Raw genomic sequence first — 22,247 nt, forward strand, 5'->3', positions numbered from 1 at the left:
GGAACTCATAATCCCAAGATCAAGAGTCACATGCTCTCTTAACTGAGCCAGCCAGGCGCCCCACATGTTAATATTTTAATAGTAAAAATGAACTTGTTTTAAAATGATCATTTCTCAAAACATGAAATGCATTAATGACATAAAATATGCCAAAGAATAGAATACATTTGATCAAATAAGTGATCTAGTTTACCATTCAAGTTATAAAAATATGAATTTAATATAATTTTTTAAATCCCATTTTTTTAATAATATAAATTCTAGTACTAATATCAAACTTAATTACTTGGAGTGAATTCTTTCACAGAAGTAATTTACCTTGAATAGGTAAACATATTACTCTCAAGTGTCTTTTTCTCACTTTATTACACAACATAACAAGACAAAAGCAGCAAAATGAAATAGAGCAACAATGATTGTAAGGAACATTTGAGTAAAAAGCCTTCTCCACAAATATATTCTTATGTATCTAAAAGCTGTATAAACTTATTTCTGAATGATTCACTTATGTGAATCATGCATAAGATGCAATGATAAACAGCTATGCCTTCATAGCTTTAATAAAATATAATGAAAGAAATATTTTAAAAGATGACTTTCATTTAAGTAATGAAACTTGAAAAAACCTGAGGGGTTAGTCTTTAAAAAACTTGATTTCTTGGGGTGCCTGGGTGGCTCAGTCAGTTGAGTGTCTGACTTCAGCTCAGGTCATGATCTCACTGTTTGTGAGTTCAAGTCCCTGCATTGGCCACTGTGCTGACAGCTCAGAGCCTGGAGCCTGCTTCGTATTCTGTGTCTACCACTCTCTCTGCTCCTCCCCCACTTGCACTCTGTCTATCTCCCTCTCAAAAATAAATAGGGGCGCCTGGGTGGCTCAGTCGGTTGAGCGTCTGACTTCAGCTCAGGTCATGATCTCGCGGTCCGTGAGTTTGAGCCCCGCATCGGGCTCTGTGCTGACAGCTCAGAGCCTGGAGCCTGCTTCAGATTCTGTGTCTCCCTCTCTCTGCCCCTCCCCCACTCATGCTCTGTCTTTCTCTCCCTGTCAAAAAAAAAAAAAAATTAAAATAAATAAACATTAAAAACAAACTTAAAAACTTGATTTCTTAGTGTTTATCTCTGTTATGAATGTTGAATCACTTGTAATTAGATTTATCATTTCAACAAAACATTACAAAATTGTGAGCAACATATTTGCCTATACACCTAAATCAATTCCTTCTCAAGTATCATGAGGTCAAGGTGGTCTTGGAAGATCAGCTGGGCTGTATCAGGACATACTTCCTGATCATTCTACGTCTGTCCAGATCTCAAAAACAGGAATAAAATACAATCAGGGGAACCATGAAGGATGGACAACATGGCATCATAAGTAAACTGTAAAGTTTAAATAAATAAATAATAAGGCAGTCTTTGTGGACTAGTTTTGTATCTCCCTCTACATCTGGAGAAAACCTGTGTGCACAGTGGGAACTTCACTGCCTAACTTACTAACAGACAATAGGCCTGCTGACAGAGGCCAAACTCTTCTTCCAAGAATAATGTTTTATGAAATAACTATAAAAATATTCTCCAAATTTAAAATTTGATTCACATATAAATGTACTTTAACATCTGAGATCACATTACTTTGGAAAACAGGCTCTTTCCTTGAGAGAGCTTATCTATGGCAATCCACATACATTTAATTTAGAAATGAAACAGGAATGGAGATGTGCTTTAAACCCCTAAATTACCAAGTTGGAAATACTGTCTTAGGTGAATTAACATTAGTCACTACAAAACACGAAAAACAAACCAGTAGTACCTCACACTATCAACAAATGATTATTGAAGCTGATGTAGCAATTCTCTCCAATCTTAACAGTTAAAGCAATAAAAAAGATGCAGGGATGAAATAGTTTGAAATTGGAGGTGACTGAGCCCAGAGATTTTTATTTCTCTTTGTCTGTAAGTGTATGCTCTTTTGTTTGTTACACAGAAAGAACAGTTTACATATGTTTATGAAGGGGTCTCTTGATTATTTCTTGACACATCAACAAAAATTTACCATGAGGCTTTGGTAAATTTGGCTTTACCAAAACTTTGTTTATGGACTTTAAAACTAAATTTCATATAATGTGAATTTCATGTGTCACGAACTATCCTTCCTTTGATTTTCTTTTTAGCCACTTAAAACTGTTAAAACCAATCCTAGCTACCAGGCCATACAAAAACTGGTGGGTTAGACTTGGCCTGTGAGCTATAGTTTGCTGATTCCTGTTTTTAACCAAGGCTGCACATTAGAATCACCTGAGAGCTTAAAAGAAGTTCTAGGTCTCTGCCATACCTACATGCCAAGGCCCTATCTCTAGGAGTGTGAGGGAAGGAGAAATATGATGAAAATATATTAAAAATATTTTCTAAATAATTCTAATGCATTGCCAAGTTTGAAGACTGCAGAACTTAAAAAAATCAAACGGACACTCCATAGCTTCTTACATTTTGGCAGACCACCTATTCTTTCAGATTCTTGGTTTCTGCACTATGAATTATTCAGAATTGGCACAGAGTAAGTGCTCAGAATTCCCTCTCCCTTTCCATGTTGCACTATACATACTATTTGTTCAGTATAGATCTCAGGAACAGAATTTTACACAAAACATATCCCTATTCTTAAAATAACTTAAAATTTAAGAAAAATAAGGCATGAACACAAGCAAGAACACATATAAACTAAACAAAAAAGGGGCACCTGGGTGACTCGGTTGGGTTGAGTGTCCAAATCTTGATTTTGGCTCAAGTCATGATCCCAGGGGTCACGGAATCAAGCCGTATGTCAGGCTCTGCATTGAGCATGAAGCCTACTTAAGATCTCTCCCTCTCTCTCTGCCCCTCTCCCCTGCTCATGCTCTAAGCAATAAACAAACAAACAAACAAACAAACAAAAACCAACAACTGAACAAAAGAAACAGCATAACAAAATAACTATTAACACAGTATCCTGCTGTTTTCAGAAATGTGCCTAACAAATACAAAAAGGACTCTGGAATTATATCCTAAGGGAACAGAAAGAGAAATAACAGCAGCAAGATGCTAAGTATAAATTGCCTCCTGTATGATACAAGGCCTATAACAATGAGACCATCTCATCTATTAATTATGGCTTAATAATCACTTGCCGACAAAGACCACAGTATTGATCCTTAAGCTTCTCCAGGACACCCGTTGAATGCACTGGAGTAAGTGAAATGCCCCAAAATGTATTACTAGACATCTATTTAAACTCAGGATCTGGGGGCACCTGGGTGGCTCAGTTGGTTGAGCGTCCAACCCTTGGTTTTGGCTCAGGTCATAATCTCCCGGTTTATGAAATCAAGCCCCACATCAGGCTCTGCGCTGACAGTGTAGAGCCACCTTAGGATCCTCTCTCTCTCAAAATAAACTAAGAAAAAAAACTTTTTAACTCAGGATCTGTTCAGTTTAAATAATGAATACTTGACCATTATTATTTCAGGAAGCTCTAACAATCAGGGTGAGAAAATGGAGAAAAACAGCTACCTCTCCAACCACAGAAATTATGTACTTTTTTTTTTAAAGCCATAAAAAGTTTTGGTCTTCATTAATCATCTAAATTTTGAATTACAATTCTTTAAAATACAATGTGTAACTTTTAGTTAAGGTGTTTGATAAAAGATAACTATAAGCATTTAGAGGCTTATAATATAGTATATATTAGGGGGGGAAAAAGCACAAAGGGAACTAGTTCCAAAAAACAATACCAACAAAATTAAAACATCTGGTAATATAGTAATATATCTAATAAGTAATATGCCAACTTACATTAAGAGAACCATAGGGCATCTGTGTGGGCAGCTGGTTAAGCGTCTTTTTTTTTAAGTTTTATTTATTTGAGAGACAGAGAGCGAGTTGGGAGGGGAAGAGAGAGGAAGAAAGAGAATCCCAAGCAGGCTCCGCACAGCTAGCAGGGAGGCCAACATGGAGCTTGAACTCACAAAACCATGAGATCATGACCTGAACCAAAACCAAGAGTTGGATTCTTAACCAACTGAGCCACCCAGGTGCCCAAAGTGTCTGACTCGTGATTTCAGTGCAGGAGTCTGCTTGGGATCCTCTCTTTCTACCCCACCCCGGCTCATGTGGTCTCTCTCTCAAAATAAATAAATAACCTAAAAAAAAAACAAAAAAACTATAGGGGCGCCTAGGTGGCTCAGTCGGTTGAGTGTCCAACTTCGGCTCAGGTCATGATCTCGCAGTCCTTGAGTTCCAGCCCCGCGTCGAGCTCTGTGCTGACAGCTCAGAGCCTGGAGCCTGCTTCGGATTCTGTGTCTCCCTCTCTCTCTGCCCCTCCCCTGCTCATGCTCTGTCTCTCTCTCTGTCAAAAATAAACATTAAAAAAAAAAAATTAAAAAAAAAAAAACTACAAAGCTTACTGAAGGTCATGAAAGAATACCTAAATAGTTCATTTTATCATCCTATATGTTCTAAACTCCTCATTGAAAAATGCCAACTTACCACCAAATCAATCTATATTACTAGTGAGATTCCAATTAAAACCCCAGTAGGATTTTATTAAAGAGACAAGGAAAGCCTAGAATAATTTCGATATGAATAACAAAGACATGTCTTACGAAATTGCAAAACATACCATACAAAGCCACAGTAATCACTGCTACACAATTAAAACAAAAAGACAAATCAAAAAAAGAAAAAAAAAACTAGGAGCATCTATGTGGCTCAGTTGGTTAAGTGCCTGATTTTGGTTTGATTTCAGCTCAAGTCATGAGCTCACAGTTCATGAGTTAGAGCCCCACCTCGGGCTCTAAGCTGTCAGCACAGAGCCTGCTTGGGATTCTCTCTCCCTCTCTCTGCCTTCCTCCCACTCAAAATAAATAAATAAATAATAAATAAAATATAAAAATAAGATAAACACAACTTAAAAAAAAATATAGGCTGAGACCCCAGTAGCTACAAAAGTTTAGTGAATTCATTCACTCATTCAATAAATGTCTATGGAACATTGTTCTAGGCTCTAGGGATAAAGCAGCAGGGAAAAAAAAGGTATGTCACTTACATGGCTGTCATGGTACTTACATTTTAACGAAGGAAAAAAAAATTAAGTAGAAAATTCAGAATGTTTTCTTTTTAAATAAAGGGAAGAAAAGTCACTAATAGCCTCACACTCAGAAATAACTACTGTTGACGTGTTACGTGTCTTCTTTCTGCACAGTAATAGGTTTTTCAAAAGAAAAATGAGATTCTGCTGTATATCCTTTTTTCCCATTCAATATTATTCAGGACATTTTCCCATTTTATTGAGTATTCTACTATACCTTCATTTTTAATTACTGAATTTATTGTTTAGATGTACCTTAATTAACTATTGCCCTACTACTGATTATTTATTTACATAAAGGAGTTTCAAGCCGTTAATCAATGTTACAGTCCCAATTTTACACTTAAAATAATTGGACTATCATCACGAGAGTGGGTTTAAATATGCACAAACAGGGGAGCCTGGGTGGCTCAGTCAGTTAAGTGTCTGACTCTTGATTTCAGCTCAGGCCATGATCTCACAGGTCATGGGATTGAGCCCCGCATTGGGTTCTATACTGACGGCATGGAGCCTGCTTGGGATTTTTTCTCTCTCTCTCTCTCTCTCTCTCTCTCTCTCTCTCTCCCTCCCTCCCTCCCTCCCTCTCTCCCATTCTCTCAAAATAAACATTTAAAAAATATGCACAAATATTGATTAAGTATTTTCTAGTGAATATATTTCATTTCTTTTTAAAGTAGGCTTCATGTTCTTTTTTTTATAAGCTTTATAGTTTATATGAAATAAAACTGACAACTTACAATTCAAAAGGTCTTTAAGAAATCAAATACAAAGTCCTGTAATATCCACGACAATTAAGATACAGAACATTTTCAGGGCTCCTGGGTGGCTCAGTAGGTTGAGTATCCAACTCTTGGTCATGATCCCAGGGTCATGGGATAGAGCCCCACAGTGAGCTCTACGCTGAGTGTGGAGCCTGCTTGAGATTCTCTCTCTCCCTTCCCTCTCTTTCTCCAACCAACTCCCATCTCTCTCCCCAACTCATGCTCTCTAGAAAAAAAAAAAAAAATATATATATATATATATATATATACATATACATAGATAGATAGAGATAGGTGTTTATAGATACAGAACATATATAGATATATAGAACACACACACACATATATATAGAACATACATATAGCTATATAGAGAGAATATGTTAGATATAATATATAGAATATGTAGATATATCTATGTATATAGATATAGAACATATATAGGTATATATATAGGACACATATATAGATATATATATAGAACATTTTCATGCTCACAAAAACTTCCCTAATGCTTCAGATTTCCTTTCCATTTATACCCTGGAAATCACTGGTCTGATTTCTGCCACTAGTTTTACCTTTTACAGAATATCACACAATAGATTTATATAATATACCATCTGACTCCCATGTATCTTACTCCCATGACTTAGCATAAAGCTTTAGAGACTATTCCCTGTTGTGGAATATATCGGTAATTTGTTCCTTTGAATGGACATACTACAATTTGCTCATCAAACATCAGGTGACGGATATTCAGATTATTTCAAGTTTTTGTCTATTACGAAGACAGCTATTAGCAACATTTAAATACAAGTCATTTTGTGGACATATGTTTTCATTTCTCTTGAGTAAATACCTGGTTATAAAACTGCTGGGTCAGATGGTATGGTATATATTTAACTTGACAAGACTCATTCAAACATGACTGTACAATTTATTTTTTTCTAACCAGCAATGTATGTGAGCTCTTGTTACTTCACATCCTCCATGTATTTAGAATTGTCTATCTTTCCATTTATAGCTTACTCTAGTGGATGGTAGAATTATCTCTTTACAGGGTGAGCTACATTTTCCTAATGATTTTGACATTTTAATGAGTGTATTTTTCCATTTGTGTATCTTCAATAAATACTACCTATAAATCTTTTGACCATTTTTACTTGGGTGGTCCATCTTCTTATTATTGAGTCGTAAGAGTTAATTACATATTCTGGATACATGTCCTTGCAAATATTTTAAGGTTTGTGACCTGCATTTTCAATTCCTTAAAATATCTTTTTGAAAAATGTGCCTTTTATTGAAGTTTATTTCTTTTGAGAGAGAGAGAGAGAGAAAGAGAGAGAGGAAGAGGAGCACAGAGAAAGAATACCAAGCAGGCTCTGTTCTGTCAATGCAGACACAGGGCTGCTGGTTCCCAGAAACAACAAGATCATGACCTGACAGTCAGATGCTTAACCAACTAAACCACTCAGACACCCCTGCTTTTTGCTTATTTTTAAGGTATTTAATTAGCCCAAGGTTACTCAGATTGCCTCCTGTTTTTACACCTTCAATAGTTCTTACATTTAAATCTATTATATGTTGCAAATTAACAGCTATCATGTGATATAAGAATTACTCTTCATATTTGGCAAATGGAAATCCAACTGGTGCAGCATCAATTTGGTAAAGTCTATCCCCTTCTCCAATAAACTGCCACTTTTATGTGAGCTTATTTCTGGACTCAATTCGGTCTTATATATCTATATGTCTGTCTTTAAAACAATATCGTACTATTTTGATCACTGTATTCTAGACCCTTTGCATTCCTAAAAACATTTTATAATCAACTTAGACAACTTCACCTAAAAGAAAAAACCTATGGGGATTCTGAGTGGTATTGTGCTGAATCTATAGATAAGCCTGGAAAGAACTGACACTTCAAAAACACTAAATTTTCTGATCTATGAACATGATGTAGCTCTCCATTTAGATCTTTAATTTTTCTCTAAATCGCTTTATCGTTTTCAGTGCAAAGATCTTACTATACATTTATGTTACAACTATCACTAGTATTTCAAATTTTTGATACTGCAACTTTGCTAAGCTTTTTAAGTTCTAGTAACTATTTTATAGATCTCTTATGATTTTCTAAGTAAATTCTCATGTCAGCTGCAATTAAAGACTATTTTGTATTTTTCTTTCCAATCTATATGCCTTTTATTTTTCTTGCCTTATGGCACAATTTCCAATACAACAGTGAACAGAGCTGCTAAGAAGGGACAGTCCTGTCGAGTTCCTAATTGCAGAGTGAAAGTATTCAGTCTTTCGTTCTGTGGGGGATTAAGTTAACTCCCCCTTTAGTCCTAGATTGCCAAATTGTTGTTTTTTTAATGTTATGAATGGGTGTTAAATTTCATTAACATGCTTTATCTGCATTTACTGAGATGATTATATGGTTTTTCTCTGCTAATCTGCTAATATACTGAATAACACTGATTTTCTTTTCCTTTAAAAAAATTTTTTTTAACATTTATTTATTTTTGAGACAGAGACAGAGCACGAGCGGTGGAGAAGAGAGAGAAGGAGACACAGAATCCAAAGCAGGCTCCAGGCTTTGAGCTGTCAGCATAGAGCCCGCCGGCCTCAGGGGCTCGAACTCACAGAGCTGTGAGATCATGACCTGAGCCTAAGTTGAACACTTAACCAACTGAGCCACCCAGGTGCCCCTCTTTTTTTTGTTGTTAAAGTTTATTTATTTTGAAATAGAGAAAGCACAATGGGGAGTGGGGGAGGGAAAAGGGGGCAGAGAAAAAGAATCCCAAGCAGGCTTGGTGCGGTGCAGGGCTCAAACTCACCAACTTGTGAGATCATGACCTGAGCCAAAACCAAGAGTCAGGCGCTTAACCTAGTGAGCCACCTCGACACCCCACCGATTAATTTTCACATGTTAAACTAACCTTATGTTCCTGGAGTAAATCCTACTTGGTCATGACATATTAAGCTTTTTATATATTACAGGATTCGTTTCCTAATATTTCGTTAAGGACTTTTATGTCTATGCTCATGAAGGACATTATGTCTTGTCTAGTTTTTGTGTCACAGCAATACAAACCTTATAAAATGATTTAGGAAGCATTACCTCATCTTTATATCTGAAACAGTTTGCATAGAATTGGTATTATTTCTTTTTTAAAGTTTGGTATAATCTACCATCTAAGGGCCAGCTGAACCTGGACGTTTCTCTGTGGGAAGGTTTTTAACTCAGATGTTAAAAACCAAACTTCTTGGGGCACCTGGGTGGCTCAGCTGGTTAAGCATCTGACTTCAGCTCAGGTCGTGATCTCACGGTTTGTGGGTTCAAGCCCCATGTCTGGCTCTGTGCTGACAGCTCAGAGTCTAGTGCCTGCTTTGGATTCTGTGTGTCTCTCTCTTTCTCTCTGCAGCCCCACGCTCTAGCTCAAAAATAAATAAACATTAAAAAATTTAAAAAAAACACTAAACTTCTTGTAACAGGGCTATTCAGATTATCTACTTCTTTTTTTTTAAATGTTTATTTTTAAGAGAGAGAGCGAGCGAGCAAACCCACGTGCAGGGGGGGGGGGGAGGCCAGGGAGAGAGGGGGACAGATGATCCAATGCCAGCTCCAAGCTGACAGCAGCCAAGGCCGATGTGGGGCTCGAACTCAGGAACCATGAGATCATGACCTGAGCAGAAGTCAGATGCTCAACCGACTGAGCCATCTAGTTGCCCCGTTTATCTATTTCTTCTTAAATAAACTTTGCCTTTCAAGAAATTTGTTCTTTTCATTTGTGTTACTAAACTTATTAAGATTCTTCATAATGATCTCCTTAGTCTTTTAACATTCTGTAGGATCTGTGTGATGTTCCTTCTCTCTTTACTGATAATGTTAGTTTATGTCTGGGTTATTTTTGTTTTTTTGTTTTTTTCCTGATCAGTATGGCTAGACATTTCTCACTTTTATTCATATTTTTGCAAAGGCCTAACTTTTGATTTCACTCATTTTCTTTATGGCTTTTCTGTTTCCTAATTCATTAATTTTTGCTTTCTTATTTCCTTCCAGGTTGTTTACTCTGAGTTTAATTTATTTTTCTTTTTCATGTTTCTTAGGGTGGAAGCTTAGATCACTGATTTGTGATCTCTTTTTTTATTTTTAAAAAAAATTTTTTTTTTTTAACGTTTATTTATTTTTGAGACACAGAGAGACAGAGCATGAACAGGGGAGGGGCAGAGAGAGAGGGAGACACAGAATCTGAAACAGGCTCCAGGCTCTGAGCTGTCAGCACAGAGCCCGACGCGGGGCTCGAACTCACGGACCACGAGATCGTGACCTGAGCCGAAGTCGGCCACTTAACCGACTGAGCCACCCAGGCGCCCCTCTTTTTTTATTTTTAAAAAGATTTTAAGTTATTTCTACACTCAATGTGGGGGCTTGAATTTACAACCCCGAAATCAAGAGTCAAATGCTCTACCGACTGAGCACCCAGGTGTCCTTGTGATCTTTTTCTGTTATTAGTATATGATGCTATAAATTTCCCTCTAAGAATCACAAATGATGATGCCACTAAATGGTGGAATAGAAAACTCCAAAAGCCCATCCCTCTACAAAAGCAACAAAGAAACAATCAAGCTGAGAAAACTGTCAGAATCAACTTTTTCAAAACTATGGAATCATATCAAAAGCTTAGAACTACCAGGGGAATGCTTAATGAAGAAAAAACAGCTGAAATTCAGTAAGAGAGTTTTGTGTCACTTTAACTTACTGGGATACCATTCCCCACTCCCAGCTCAGCTGACAGCCTTGAAAGACAACAGTCCACATTCTTGATACGGGCCACAGGTACTAGAGGGAGCAATATGAACATTTTCTCAAAGAACTGTAGTGGTGTGCCTACGTGGCTTAGCTGGTTGTGTCCAACTCTTGATTTCAGCTCAGGTCATGATCTCAGGATATGAAATTGAGCCCCACATTGAGCTCTACACTGGGCATGGAGCCTGCCTAAGATTCTCTCCCTCTCCCTTTATAGAATTAGTACAGTGCTTTACATAAGGCAAATTCAACATATTTAATGAGTAAATGAATGACTACTGGCTTCATACTTTACACATTATGGTAGTTTCTAAACTTTAGTTTACATTAAACCAAATTTTTCAAAAATCCACTAAGACCATTTTTAGGAGTCATGTTTCACTCTCCTCCCATTCATTTCCTGTATTTATGTAATCAACAAATCTTTTTTTTTTTTTTTTTTTTTTTTTTTACTTTTTCTTGAGTTTACTCCTGTTCCACTCTGACTCATCTTTTTTAAAAAAATTTTTTTAAACGTTTATTTATTATTAAGAGACAGAGAGAGACAGAGCATGAGCATGGGAAGGGCAGAGAGAGAAGGAGACACAGAATCCGAAGCAGGCTCCAGGCTCTGAGCTGTCAGCACAGAGCCCGACGCAGGGCTCAAACTCACAGACCGCGAGATCATGACCTGAGCTGAAGTCGGACACTCAACAGCTGAGCCACCCAGGCACCCCTCTGACTCATCTTAATTTAGTCACTCATTATTATACAATCTTTTCACAGAAACTGTATTTTCCTATTTTAGGAATTGTGCACTCACCAACCAATGATTCACTTCAAAATTAGTTTCCATGTCCTCTGTAGAATCCAATATTGACCACCCTTCCTTCAAAATGATCCACATTTGGGGGCACCTGAGTGGCTCAGTGTTTTGAGGGTGAGACTGTTGAGTTTTCCCAGGGTTATGGGATTGAGCCCCACCTCAGACTACCCACTGAGCATGGAGCCTGGAGCCTGCTTAAGATTCTCTCTCTTTCTCAGGGCTCCTGAGTGGCTCAGTTGGTTAAGCCTCTGACTTGATTTTGGCTCAGGTCACGATCTCATGGTGTATGGGACTGAACCCCACACCAGGCTCCCACGTTGACTGCCAGTGCAGAACCTGCTTGGAATTCTCTCTCCCTCCGTCTCTGTTCCTCCCACGCTTGTGCTCTCTCTCTCTCTCTTGAAATAAATAAACATTAAAAACAAATTCTGTCTCCCCTTCTGCCCCCTCCTCTGCTCACACACTCTCTCTCTAAAATAAATAAATAAAAATGATCCACATTTTCTCTCTCTGTATTATCCTTGCCTGTTTATCTATTCTTTGGTATTTTCTCTTCTTCTAGTATCCTAAAGGTTTTCCTTACCCATTCTTTATTCACATATTTGTTCTTGGTGGTCTCATTCATAACCATAACTACCATACTATGGGTGATTTCTCTTTGAAAATCTCTTTCCTATTCTTTCCCTTTCTATTCTCACTACTACTATGCTTTCTCAGGTCCTTAATTCCCTAGTACTATAATCATTTCCTTAAGTTTCCCCCACTCTATCCTTCACACCAGTGGGCTAACTGCATTGCCAAAATTCCAGTAGGCCCACCCAAAACCTTTAACAGCTTTGTAAAAGCTTAGAATGGTATTTTTCAAACTGTATCCCACAGAGCAGTAAGAGTTCCACTGATGTGCCCTGTAGCTACCTTGCTAGGACTTGGTAAGTAAGGCTCCATATTCTCCCATTCCTGAGTCAATCAAGGCAACTTTGCTTTAATCTTTTACATATTGAGGTTATTAGCAACCTACTGCTTGACGAGATGGTTCTACCACTTATGTAGGGGGGAAAGCTTGAAAAAGTTTCAGAGGAAAAAAAATCCAACTTGTTCACATTATATATTCAATTTTCTACTTAACTTAGGACTTCCTGTCTTCACTGTTCTTCATACAAAACTGAATGTTTGGGGGCACCTGGGTGGCTTGATTGGCTGAGCAACTGACTCTCAGTTTGGGTTCAGGTCATGATCCCAGGGTCGTGGGATCGAGCCCCACATTGGGATCCTTGCTGAGTGCGGAGCCTGCTTAAGATATTCTCTCTCTCTCTCTCTCTCTCTCTCCCCGCCCCCTTCCCCATCTGCACTCTAAAAAAATTTTTTTTAATAAATTAAAAATTAAAAAGAGGAATCAGCCAAGAATTACTGTGCAGTCTGGGAAGCACTACATGGAGCAGAAATTAAGCCATCTCTAGGAACTAATTTACAGGTGTAAGATTGCTGAGCACCTAGTCCAGCAGTCAGTAAACTCTCTGTAAAGGGCCAGATAAATATTTTGAGTTTTGCATGCCATACAGTTTCTGTCATAATCACTCACCTATGCCACAAAGGCAGCCATAGGACAATATATAAAAGAACAAGTGTGACTTTGTTCCAAAAAAAACCCCTTTCTTTACAAATAAAAAAGGTATTGAGATGGATTTGGACAGTGGACCACAGTTCATCAATCTCTAACCTAAGTTTTAAAACCTTCTTTTCTGTTTGTTTTTGTTTTTAAAGAAGTGTCTTTTTTTCTAAAGTAAACCTTAAGCAGAGTCCCAATGTTAAGAAAACAACCAATCAACCAAGTGGCTGTGGGTGAGCAGAAAAGGGGAAAGAAGAGACCTGCTAGACCTTCCCCTCTCACCCCTCCTCTAAATCTCTGCACATATAACTTGATTTTGTCTAGACTCCTCATCTGTACATGTAAGAAAACAGATTCAGAGAGGGGGAAAGAATTTATATACAATCACAAAACCAGAGCTAGTGCTAAAATTAAAATTTAGATCTCAATTCCTGATTGTATGCCCTAATCATTAAACTGGGGAATCAGTCAGGAATAAAGTAAGACGGTAAATACGCTTTCTGACTTCTGATAGGACCTTATTATTCCGATTGGATTTGAGGATTTAAATCCACAGTGATTTATTTTTTGCTCTGACAAGAATCTTTGTACTAAGATCTATCTGTTACCTATCACAAACAGATCTAAACAGAATTCCAGAGTTTTAAAGAGGTAGCACAGCAACTAGCACAGGAACCTTGCTATGAAATCATGACTACCAATTCAGTGGCCCTAAATTTGTCCCTTTTCCATATAATTTTTTACAGGTCACTGCTAAACTGTAGTATCATAATCCATCAGAAAAACAAGGAGAGGGTTAAGTCTAAAGAATAAACGACTTGATTCAAAATTTTTAAAATTTTCAAAGGAATAACTGTTAAAAGCCCATAAACACAGATTTTCCAAATAAGATATTCATTCAAGATCATCATCACTGGAAGCAATCACTCATATATTAAGAAAGATGACATTTTCATATCCATAATAAGGTTATCACTGACTCTAAAATATAACCCTGACAGTTCCTTACATTTTCTCTGCCTTAGTTGCATGAATGTCTTTAGAATGAATTCAGCTTTGCTGAAGAAAACGAAGGAGGAAGCAGTGTTAGAAGTTTTTTTTTTTTTTAATTAGCAGTAATTGAGAAAAATGAGATAGGGGCATGGATACAATATTATTAATGCTCTAGAATAGTTCAGTGTATATTATTCTGACAGTAATTACAAGATTACAAAATAATTTTTTGATATACAGTAAGAACCAAATAGAGAACATGTACAACTACACTCTAAGTATCCATTCTAATCAATTAAATTTGTTTAAAAACAAGTGTTCTAATGAGCCAAATAACACAGTTCCTGTCTTTATATTACTGTGATGTATAGTTACATGCTTAAAGGTTGCTCTAATTCCTAAAAATCTGTTTAACTTTTTAAATGACTGAGGAGTAAATCAGAAACCCTCCAAATAGTTATTAATAACACAGAAGCATATAGCCCTTGCTTGCCACACTGAAAATAGTTTTAGAGTATATAATGATAAATTACTGAAATTTCTCTCATATGCAAGAAACATTTACTTTCACATTTACAAGTACTGTTTTTAAGAATCAGAAATAAGATCATTACACATGAAAATTATTTCAATGTTAAGAAAAATACCAATTACATTCATTTCCATACTAGGAAATCTACAAAATATAACTCTCAGAATTCTTAAGTTTGTCTCCCCAAGTCACTGTAAGACAGACACACTTAACAACAAATAAGAAAGCCTGGTAGGAATATTAGTGGAAATTTAAAACAGAGAACAATAATTAAGTACTAACATTAAGAACAGTGAGATAGAGGATTTGACATAAAGTGCATTTTTTAGTACTTTACCTCAGCTCTTAGTCGATATGACTAACTGATTTCAGATACAACAATTTAAAATTATTTTGTTAGAAATTACCCCTAACTGTACTACAGAGTTAAAACTAAATAAGAACACTTTAGAGAGGCCTTCATTAAAGTTAACATAAAATCAAATGTATACTACAATTATAATTACGAAGACTTTTCTAAGAAATGTCTTAAACAGAAAATATCATGTCAAAATGATACTGTATGCAATCAGTACACTATTGTCCCTGTGACATAAAACATGTTTTCTAACTATTTAGAACAAGTAAGACTGGAAAGGCAAATTCATATCTCACAATAATAGACTGAAATTTTTCTTAGAGGGTGCAAGAAACAAACTGATTTCCTTTTATGATCATACTCATTTTTCTATGGCTCAGAAATATGATCAATATATAGGCAAATCATGTATTATCTAAGAGACAAGAATGAAAATTACAGAAAATGCTATATGCCCTTGTTAGTAAAAAAATAATAGTTATATTACCTAGAGCAAAACACAGGAGTTTAGGATGGCAGGAACAGTTTAAAGCCTCTATGATCAAGTAATATTCTCTGACTCACTATTTGTTACTTGTGTGGGAGTGTAGCAAAAGGATTATTGCTAATCCTTTAACTGTGAATAATGATTTATTGAACAATTCCTACATAAATTCCAGCTGTGACCACAAAATCACACCCTCACAGGCCAAGATATTTTCCTCCCACTTAGATAACAAAATTAAAATGTTTGCAAATATACATACGTATACACACATGTGCAATTAAATCAGATTACTAATTGATTTATATGTACTTAGTAAAGGCTTTGAGCATTTACAGATTTCATTTTTATTTTAAACTTAAAGAAATGTGGTCCTCCTACTTAGGTATCGATTAAGAATGGTAACAAATTTCAAAACACTTTCTCAAATAGTTGAGTTTCATTCAGAGAAACAAAAAAGCAAGATATTAGAATGAGGTTAAGTGCATCTTTTGTCAGTAACGTATGTTGCTCCCTCTGGCCTCATAAACAAGCTGCTCCTTTTTGAATACAGCAGACCTTCAATTTAAATTTATGGAAAGACTAAAGCAGGAGAGCCTGCACTCAAACAATTTTAATAACCTATTAAGTTGCGACTTCAGATTCATTTTATAACCATGCTCCTCAGGGAGCTATGCTATCTGGATAAAGATAAAATTTTTTTCCTTTAAAGATAAATAGCATCATTAATCTGCAACATTTCTTTTCTATTATCTTTCGAAATGAGGAGTTATTTTGTTCTGATCTTGAGGTAATTAGCCTTCATTCACTAGCCTGAAAATGTCTGTGTTCTGAAAATTAAAAATGTGTCATTAAGTGGAATTTACCATAATGTCATTTATCTTTATATAGTTCATCAGTGACAGCAATGGGCCTGGGAATCCATCAGCTTTTACCAAGGAAGCATTAAAACAAATTGAAAAACAGAATAATCCCAGGCAGTCTTTAACATAGTCAAAGCCATTTGGGTAATTAAATAGTGGTATTTAAAGTTTTAATTTAGATTTTTCCCTCTGTTCATCAGTAGTCAAATGAGATGTTCATATTCATAACTGTTTGTAATAAAAGGTTTCATAAAGCAAGCAGAATATCAATGTTATTAAAATATAATATAGAGAGAGCTTTAATCTACAAAATAAGTTTCTATTTTCTTGCACCCTAATTTCTGAGATTACTTGAGAAATAAACGCTTTCTTCAACTCTCTAGATTGCAACATTAGCTTTAAAAAGACTTTGAGGATTCAAACTCCCAAATAACTAGAGGAGAATGTACAACATGAAATTCAACTTCATTATTGCTAATATTGGAGAATAGTATCTTCACCACCCCAAATGTTTTCACTAACCACACCCCTCCAACAATCACTGTACAGAATTGTAAGACAAAATTATGAAAATAAACATTGGCTTGATAAACTAATGCCAGAGGTTACAATAAGAATCTTGAGGTAGTAGGGGAGGACACAGGCATTTTGTTGTCAGATAACTAATTCCATCCATATACTGATCAGGGAAATACCTAGGCTTAGAAATACAGCTCAAAAAATAGTTAAGTATCTTAGTTAAGACATTAAAAAACTTTGAATAAACATAAAAGCATAATGAAATCAGTTGAAAAGGCTATTATAAAAAGGCTTCATAAGCATAGCACTTTCAAATTGTGCTACTCATTCAACATAATAAAACATTCACTGTTCCCTTTTCTGTACATCTGGAAACAATACCATGTTTTAAAAAGTGCTCTTACCATAAGAATGGTCCAATAACATAAAGATTAACTTAATGCAGCATTGCTCACTACTAGATAAGTCATATTTCAAACTTAGATTGTATACTCAAATGCATTAATAAGTTTTTCAGTACAATTTAATATTAAGCTAATGGATAATTTAAGTTTAGAGGTTTGCCACTTAGATATGCAAATAGGGGCTCAAATGTCTTCTGGGGGCACAAATGGGAATAAATGATTCTTGATAAAATATCTAGGATATACTTTTTTTGGCTGATGAATTTTAACACACACACACCCACACCCACACACACACATCTCACTACTGAGCAAATTTCATACCAAATATTGCTTAAGGACCTACAGACTTTAAAAGTATTTTTTGTAAAAGTGCCTATCATCTCCAGTTCCCACCTGACTACTCAATCTTGCTGGTTTACTCTTTACTAAGTCAGAGAAATGTAAACCTAAAGACAGAGGTATGACACATATATCTATTTATTTTTTAAATAAATTATTTTTTAGTGATTTTATTTTTAAGTAATTTTTACACCCAATGTGGGGCTCAAACTTACAACTCTGAGATCAAGAGTTGCCTGCTCTATCAGCTGTGAGCCAGCCAGGTGCCCCATATGCCACGTATTTTTTTAAAAGAATATGCAAGAGAATAAATCAAAGCATTTAGAACTGAAAATTTTTAGAAACAAGCTTCCAGTAGGAAAAGGAAAGATCCCAGGAGGTAAAAATTTGACATATTTGTACAACTGGTCAACAAGAGCTATGACTAAAATCCACATATCCAGCCTATTCTTATACCATTCAGTCTTGCAGATCAGTGATCTAAAACAGATTTAGTTAGCATCTACATATGTAGAGTTGGCAGATAAACATATTTCCAATAATAAAAAGCACATTCTGAATGTGACAGCTTGTTCAAAGTTTCCAGACAATATGATGACCCTTTTATCAAAAAAGCAATTAACAAGAAGTTATTCTTTTCCTTGAACAATCTGTTTCAGAAATTTTCACCAGTATTTTTAAAAACAACATATTTACCCAAATAAGCATTTCTTTCCATGGCCCCTGGACCTACAGGGGTTTTTTTGCTATATTTTTTTAACTAAACGAGTTACTTGCCTCCCTTAAACAAGAAAAAGGCATTGGTCAGGCCAGGCTGAGCAATAATGACATATACCGGGGCGCCTGGGTGGCTCAGTCAGTTAACGTCCCTTCCGACTCTCAGTTTTGGCTCAAGTCATGATCTCGTGGTTTCATGAGTTCGAGCCCCACATTGTGCTGTGTGCTGATGGTGCAGAGGCTGCTTGAGATTCTCTCTCTTTCTCACTCTCTCTCTCTCTCCCTCTCCCTCTCCCTCTCCTTCTCTCCCTCTCTCTCTCTCTGCCCCTTCCCTACTCACGCTGTCTCGGTCTCTCTCAAAATAAATAAATAAAAACTTTTAAAAAAATGACATTTACCTTCAAAATGGCATAGAGTCAGGATCTTTCGTGGTTGATTGCATTGTACAGTTTGAAACTAAATGTTGGTCAAAAACAAATTCCAAAAAAAGTTCAAAGTCAAACAATTTGTGATTATTCTCATTATTCCCTCCCTGGGCTAAATGTTACTAAACCAATTTCATTTTTAGAAAAAAACTCAGCACAAATGTATGTACTTGGATTATTGTTTAATGTGGTAAAAAAAAAAAAAAAAATTTTTTTTTAAATACTCCCAAACCTGAAAACAACTGAATATCCAAGAGAATAGTGCAAAAAAGTCTGAAACATGCACTCTATATATTTTATAGAATATCACTCAGCTATTAAAAGGTCAAGCTCTCTATCAATTAGACAAGGAATATTACACAGTAAAAGTGAAAAAGTATGTATCAGAAAAGTTATGTAAAAACAATAACCCAAACTACTGTGTGTGGTTTAAATGTTCTTTGGGGCACCTGGTTGGCTCAGTTCGTGGAGCATGCAACTCTTGCTCTCAGGGTTGTGAGTTGAAGCCCCACGCTGGGTGTAGAGATTACTTTAATAAACAAAACAAAACAAAACAAAACATAAACCTTAAATGTTCTTTATATGAGCATGGAGAAATGTATGGAAGAATATAGAAAGTGTTAACATTTCTATATTAACTTTATGTGAACTGTATACATTTACCTAAATGTATAGGTATGGAGTTCACATAAAGGTATGGAAACTGTTAACACTGTGTTTGAGGGACAAGGTGGTAAGGGGAGAAGAGAAGTTAGTAACACTTTCTATATTAATATTTAGGGGAAAGTAATTCTTCCAATAAGGTGACCTGATCTATTTTGTTAGATGGAGACCTAAAGCAAGGCTCAGGTGCCTCAAGCTGACAGCAAGGCTGTTGGCAGGAATATTTACTAAGTTTCTCTAATTTTCATTTTAGGCCAATGACACAGGCAACTCAAAAAAGGAAAAAAAAGGAAAGAAAGCAAAAAACAAAACACAGCTACTCCACAGTTATAACTTTCTTTTAGAAAAAAAAAATTATTATTTTTTTTAAAGATCTGTTCTTTTCTAACATGAGATGTACTAACCTTTTTAAGGTATCATCAAGATAATGACTGAACCTGTGTGCTGGTATAGAAAGAAAGAAATAAAAAATACTTCTCTTAAAAGTAAAATAAACATTTTTTAGGTAAGGTAGAAGACTGATACTTAGCTCAGTGAACTATTGCATTTGGGCTAGAAGATTCTTTGTTGTGGGGGCTGTGGATTATAGGATGCTTAGCAGTATGCCTTGATGCCAATAGTGTCTTTCCTCAGTTGTAACAACAACAAAAAAAAATGTCTCCAAATATTACCAAAATGACTTCTGGGAACAAAAGCACTCCCAGTTGAGAATTACAGCTTTTCTGACAGACAAGACTGTGAATGCTTTACATCGGCAACAACTATCCCTTAAACCTGCTAGGTAACAGTGGTATATATTAATACTCTACAGTGAAAAATGTTAAATATGAACAATTAATATCACATCATTAACATCCTATTTCCAAAACTGAAGCTTTACAGTTGAAAACTGTATGTTTTCAGTATGAAAACTGAAGCCTTAGAAGTATGTAGAAATGAAAGAATTCTCATTATGAAATATACTTCTTGCCTGCCAAATAGATGCAAAGAAAATACTTCTAGTGTGAATCAAAGCATCTTTAGAGAACGCAGCATTTTATAATATGTAAATATTATACACATAAAAATATATTTTAAGACTGTATTATAATACTAAAAGTTGCTAGTAATTATTAAGAAAAGGAAATGTTGAGTCACCATTCCATCAAGGAGCTAAGAATTGCAAAAAGCATTTGGATTAAAAAAATAGTTGACATTGGATGTCAACTATAATCACTAAAAATTTTTTTAAAACTGCTTTGTAAAATTTATAGTAACACTAGAAAAAAATTTCAAAGACAAAATGTAATCTGTCTTGGCTTCATATACAGCATGCATTATTAAAACAACAGCAACAGACTTATAGTTGAAACAACCACATGCAGGGGCACCTGGGTGGCTCAGTCAGTTAAGTGTCCGACTTCGGCTCAGGTCATGATCTCACAGTTCGTGGGTTCAAGCCCCGCGTTGGGCTGTGTGCTGACAGCTCAGAGCCTGGAGCCTGCTTCCGATTCTGTGTCTCCCTCTCTCTCTGCCCCTCCCCAGCTCGCACTCTGTCTCTCTCTCTCTCTCTCTCAAAAATAAATAAACATTAAATAAAAAGTTTTAATTAAAAAAAATGAAACAACCACATGCAGGCCAAAATCATCTTCAAACTTATTCAATATTTTAAAAGCACATATTCATTGAAAAAAATTTAGCCTTGAGGCACCTGACTGGCTCAGTCAGAGCATGTAACTCTTGATCTCAGGGTTGTGAGTTTGAGCCCCACACTGGGCATCGAAATTACTACCTACCAATCAATAAATAAATAGGGACACCTACGTGTCTCAGTCAGTTGTGTATGACTTCTATTCAGGTTATGATATGGCGGTTTGTGGGTTCAAGCTCCACGTCAGGCTCTGTGCTGGCCGCTCAGAGCCTGCAGACCGCTTCGGATTCTGTGTGTATGTGTGTGTGTGTGTGTGTGTGTGTGTGTGTGCCCCTCCCCCGCTGTGCTGTGTCTGTCTGTCTGTCTGTCTGTCTCTCTCTCTCTCTCGCTCTCTCTCTCTCTCTCTCTCTCTCTAAAATAAAAAAAAAATGTTAAATAATAAACAAATAAGTAAATAAATAAATAAGTAAAAAAAGAAAAGGAAAAAAACTGTTAGCCCAAATTCAAGATTTAATATTTCTAACATTTAGGAAAAGTATCTCTTTGTCTTTGTCCATGATGCATACAACACTATAAGTTAACAAAATATGTATTAATCCTTAAGGATTCTGATCATGTAAATAGTTAATTCCCAGTTCACTAGAAGTTCTTTACAACTAAAATGTGTAAAACTGTCAGTGTTCCAAGTAACTAGCAAAAGCACACTATATATACATATACATATATATACATATACATATACATATACATATACATATACATATACATATATATACATATATATATATGATCAACCGGTGGCATAAGCATTTCAGGCAGAGGAAACTACAGAAAAAAAGAAAAGCTACAAGAAGTATAGGGCTTTGAGCAAGTGTGTGCATCTGTCTGACAGAGAGACAGAGAGACAAACACACAGGCTATTACGTGATCAGACAAATGGAGTGACTTTCAAACGTTCTTTTAGTTACATACAGATCCCTATTTTAAAGACAGCCCCGTGTGCTCTAAGAGAGATGACACCCTAAAGGCTCTGGTCAAAGGAAGAGAGAATCCTGCCAACTCAACTCCAACCTCTCCAAGGAGATCCCAGGAGCTGCGAAGAACTCTTTGAAAGCAAGAGGACTAGAGTATAGGGAATTTGAGAGGGAGCTGAGAAATAAAAAGGGTAGGTTAGGAAGTATATTATGAAACACATTAAATGTTGGTTTCAAGGGTTATA

General features: G+C 36.0%; 1 protein-coding gene across 4 annotated transcripts in view; it reads right to left on the reverse strand.

The window, feature by feature from the left end:
• ZCCHC7 (zinc finger CCHC-type containing 7) overlaps positions 1 to 22,247 on the reverse strand; it is a 256,065-nt gene that overhangs the window by 131,903 nt on the left and 101,915 nt on the right. The window lies entirely within an intron of this gene.

This window comes from Neofelis nebulosa, chromosome 12 (assembly GCF_028018385.1).
Source record: "Neofelis nebulosa isolate mNeoNeb1 chromosome 12, mNeoNeb1.pri, whole genome shotgun sequence".
NCBI classification, from domain to species: domain Eukaryota; kingdom Metazoa; phylum Chordata; class Mammalia; order Carnivora; family Felidae; genus Neofelis; species Neofelis nebulosa.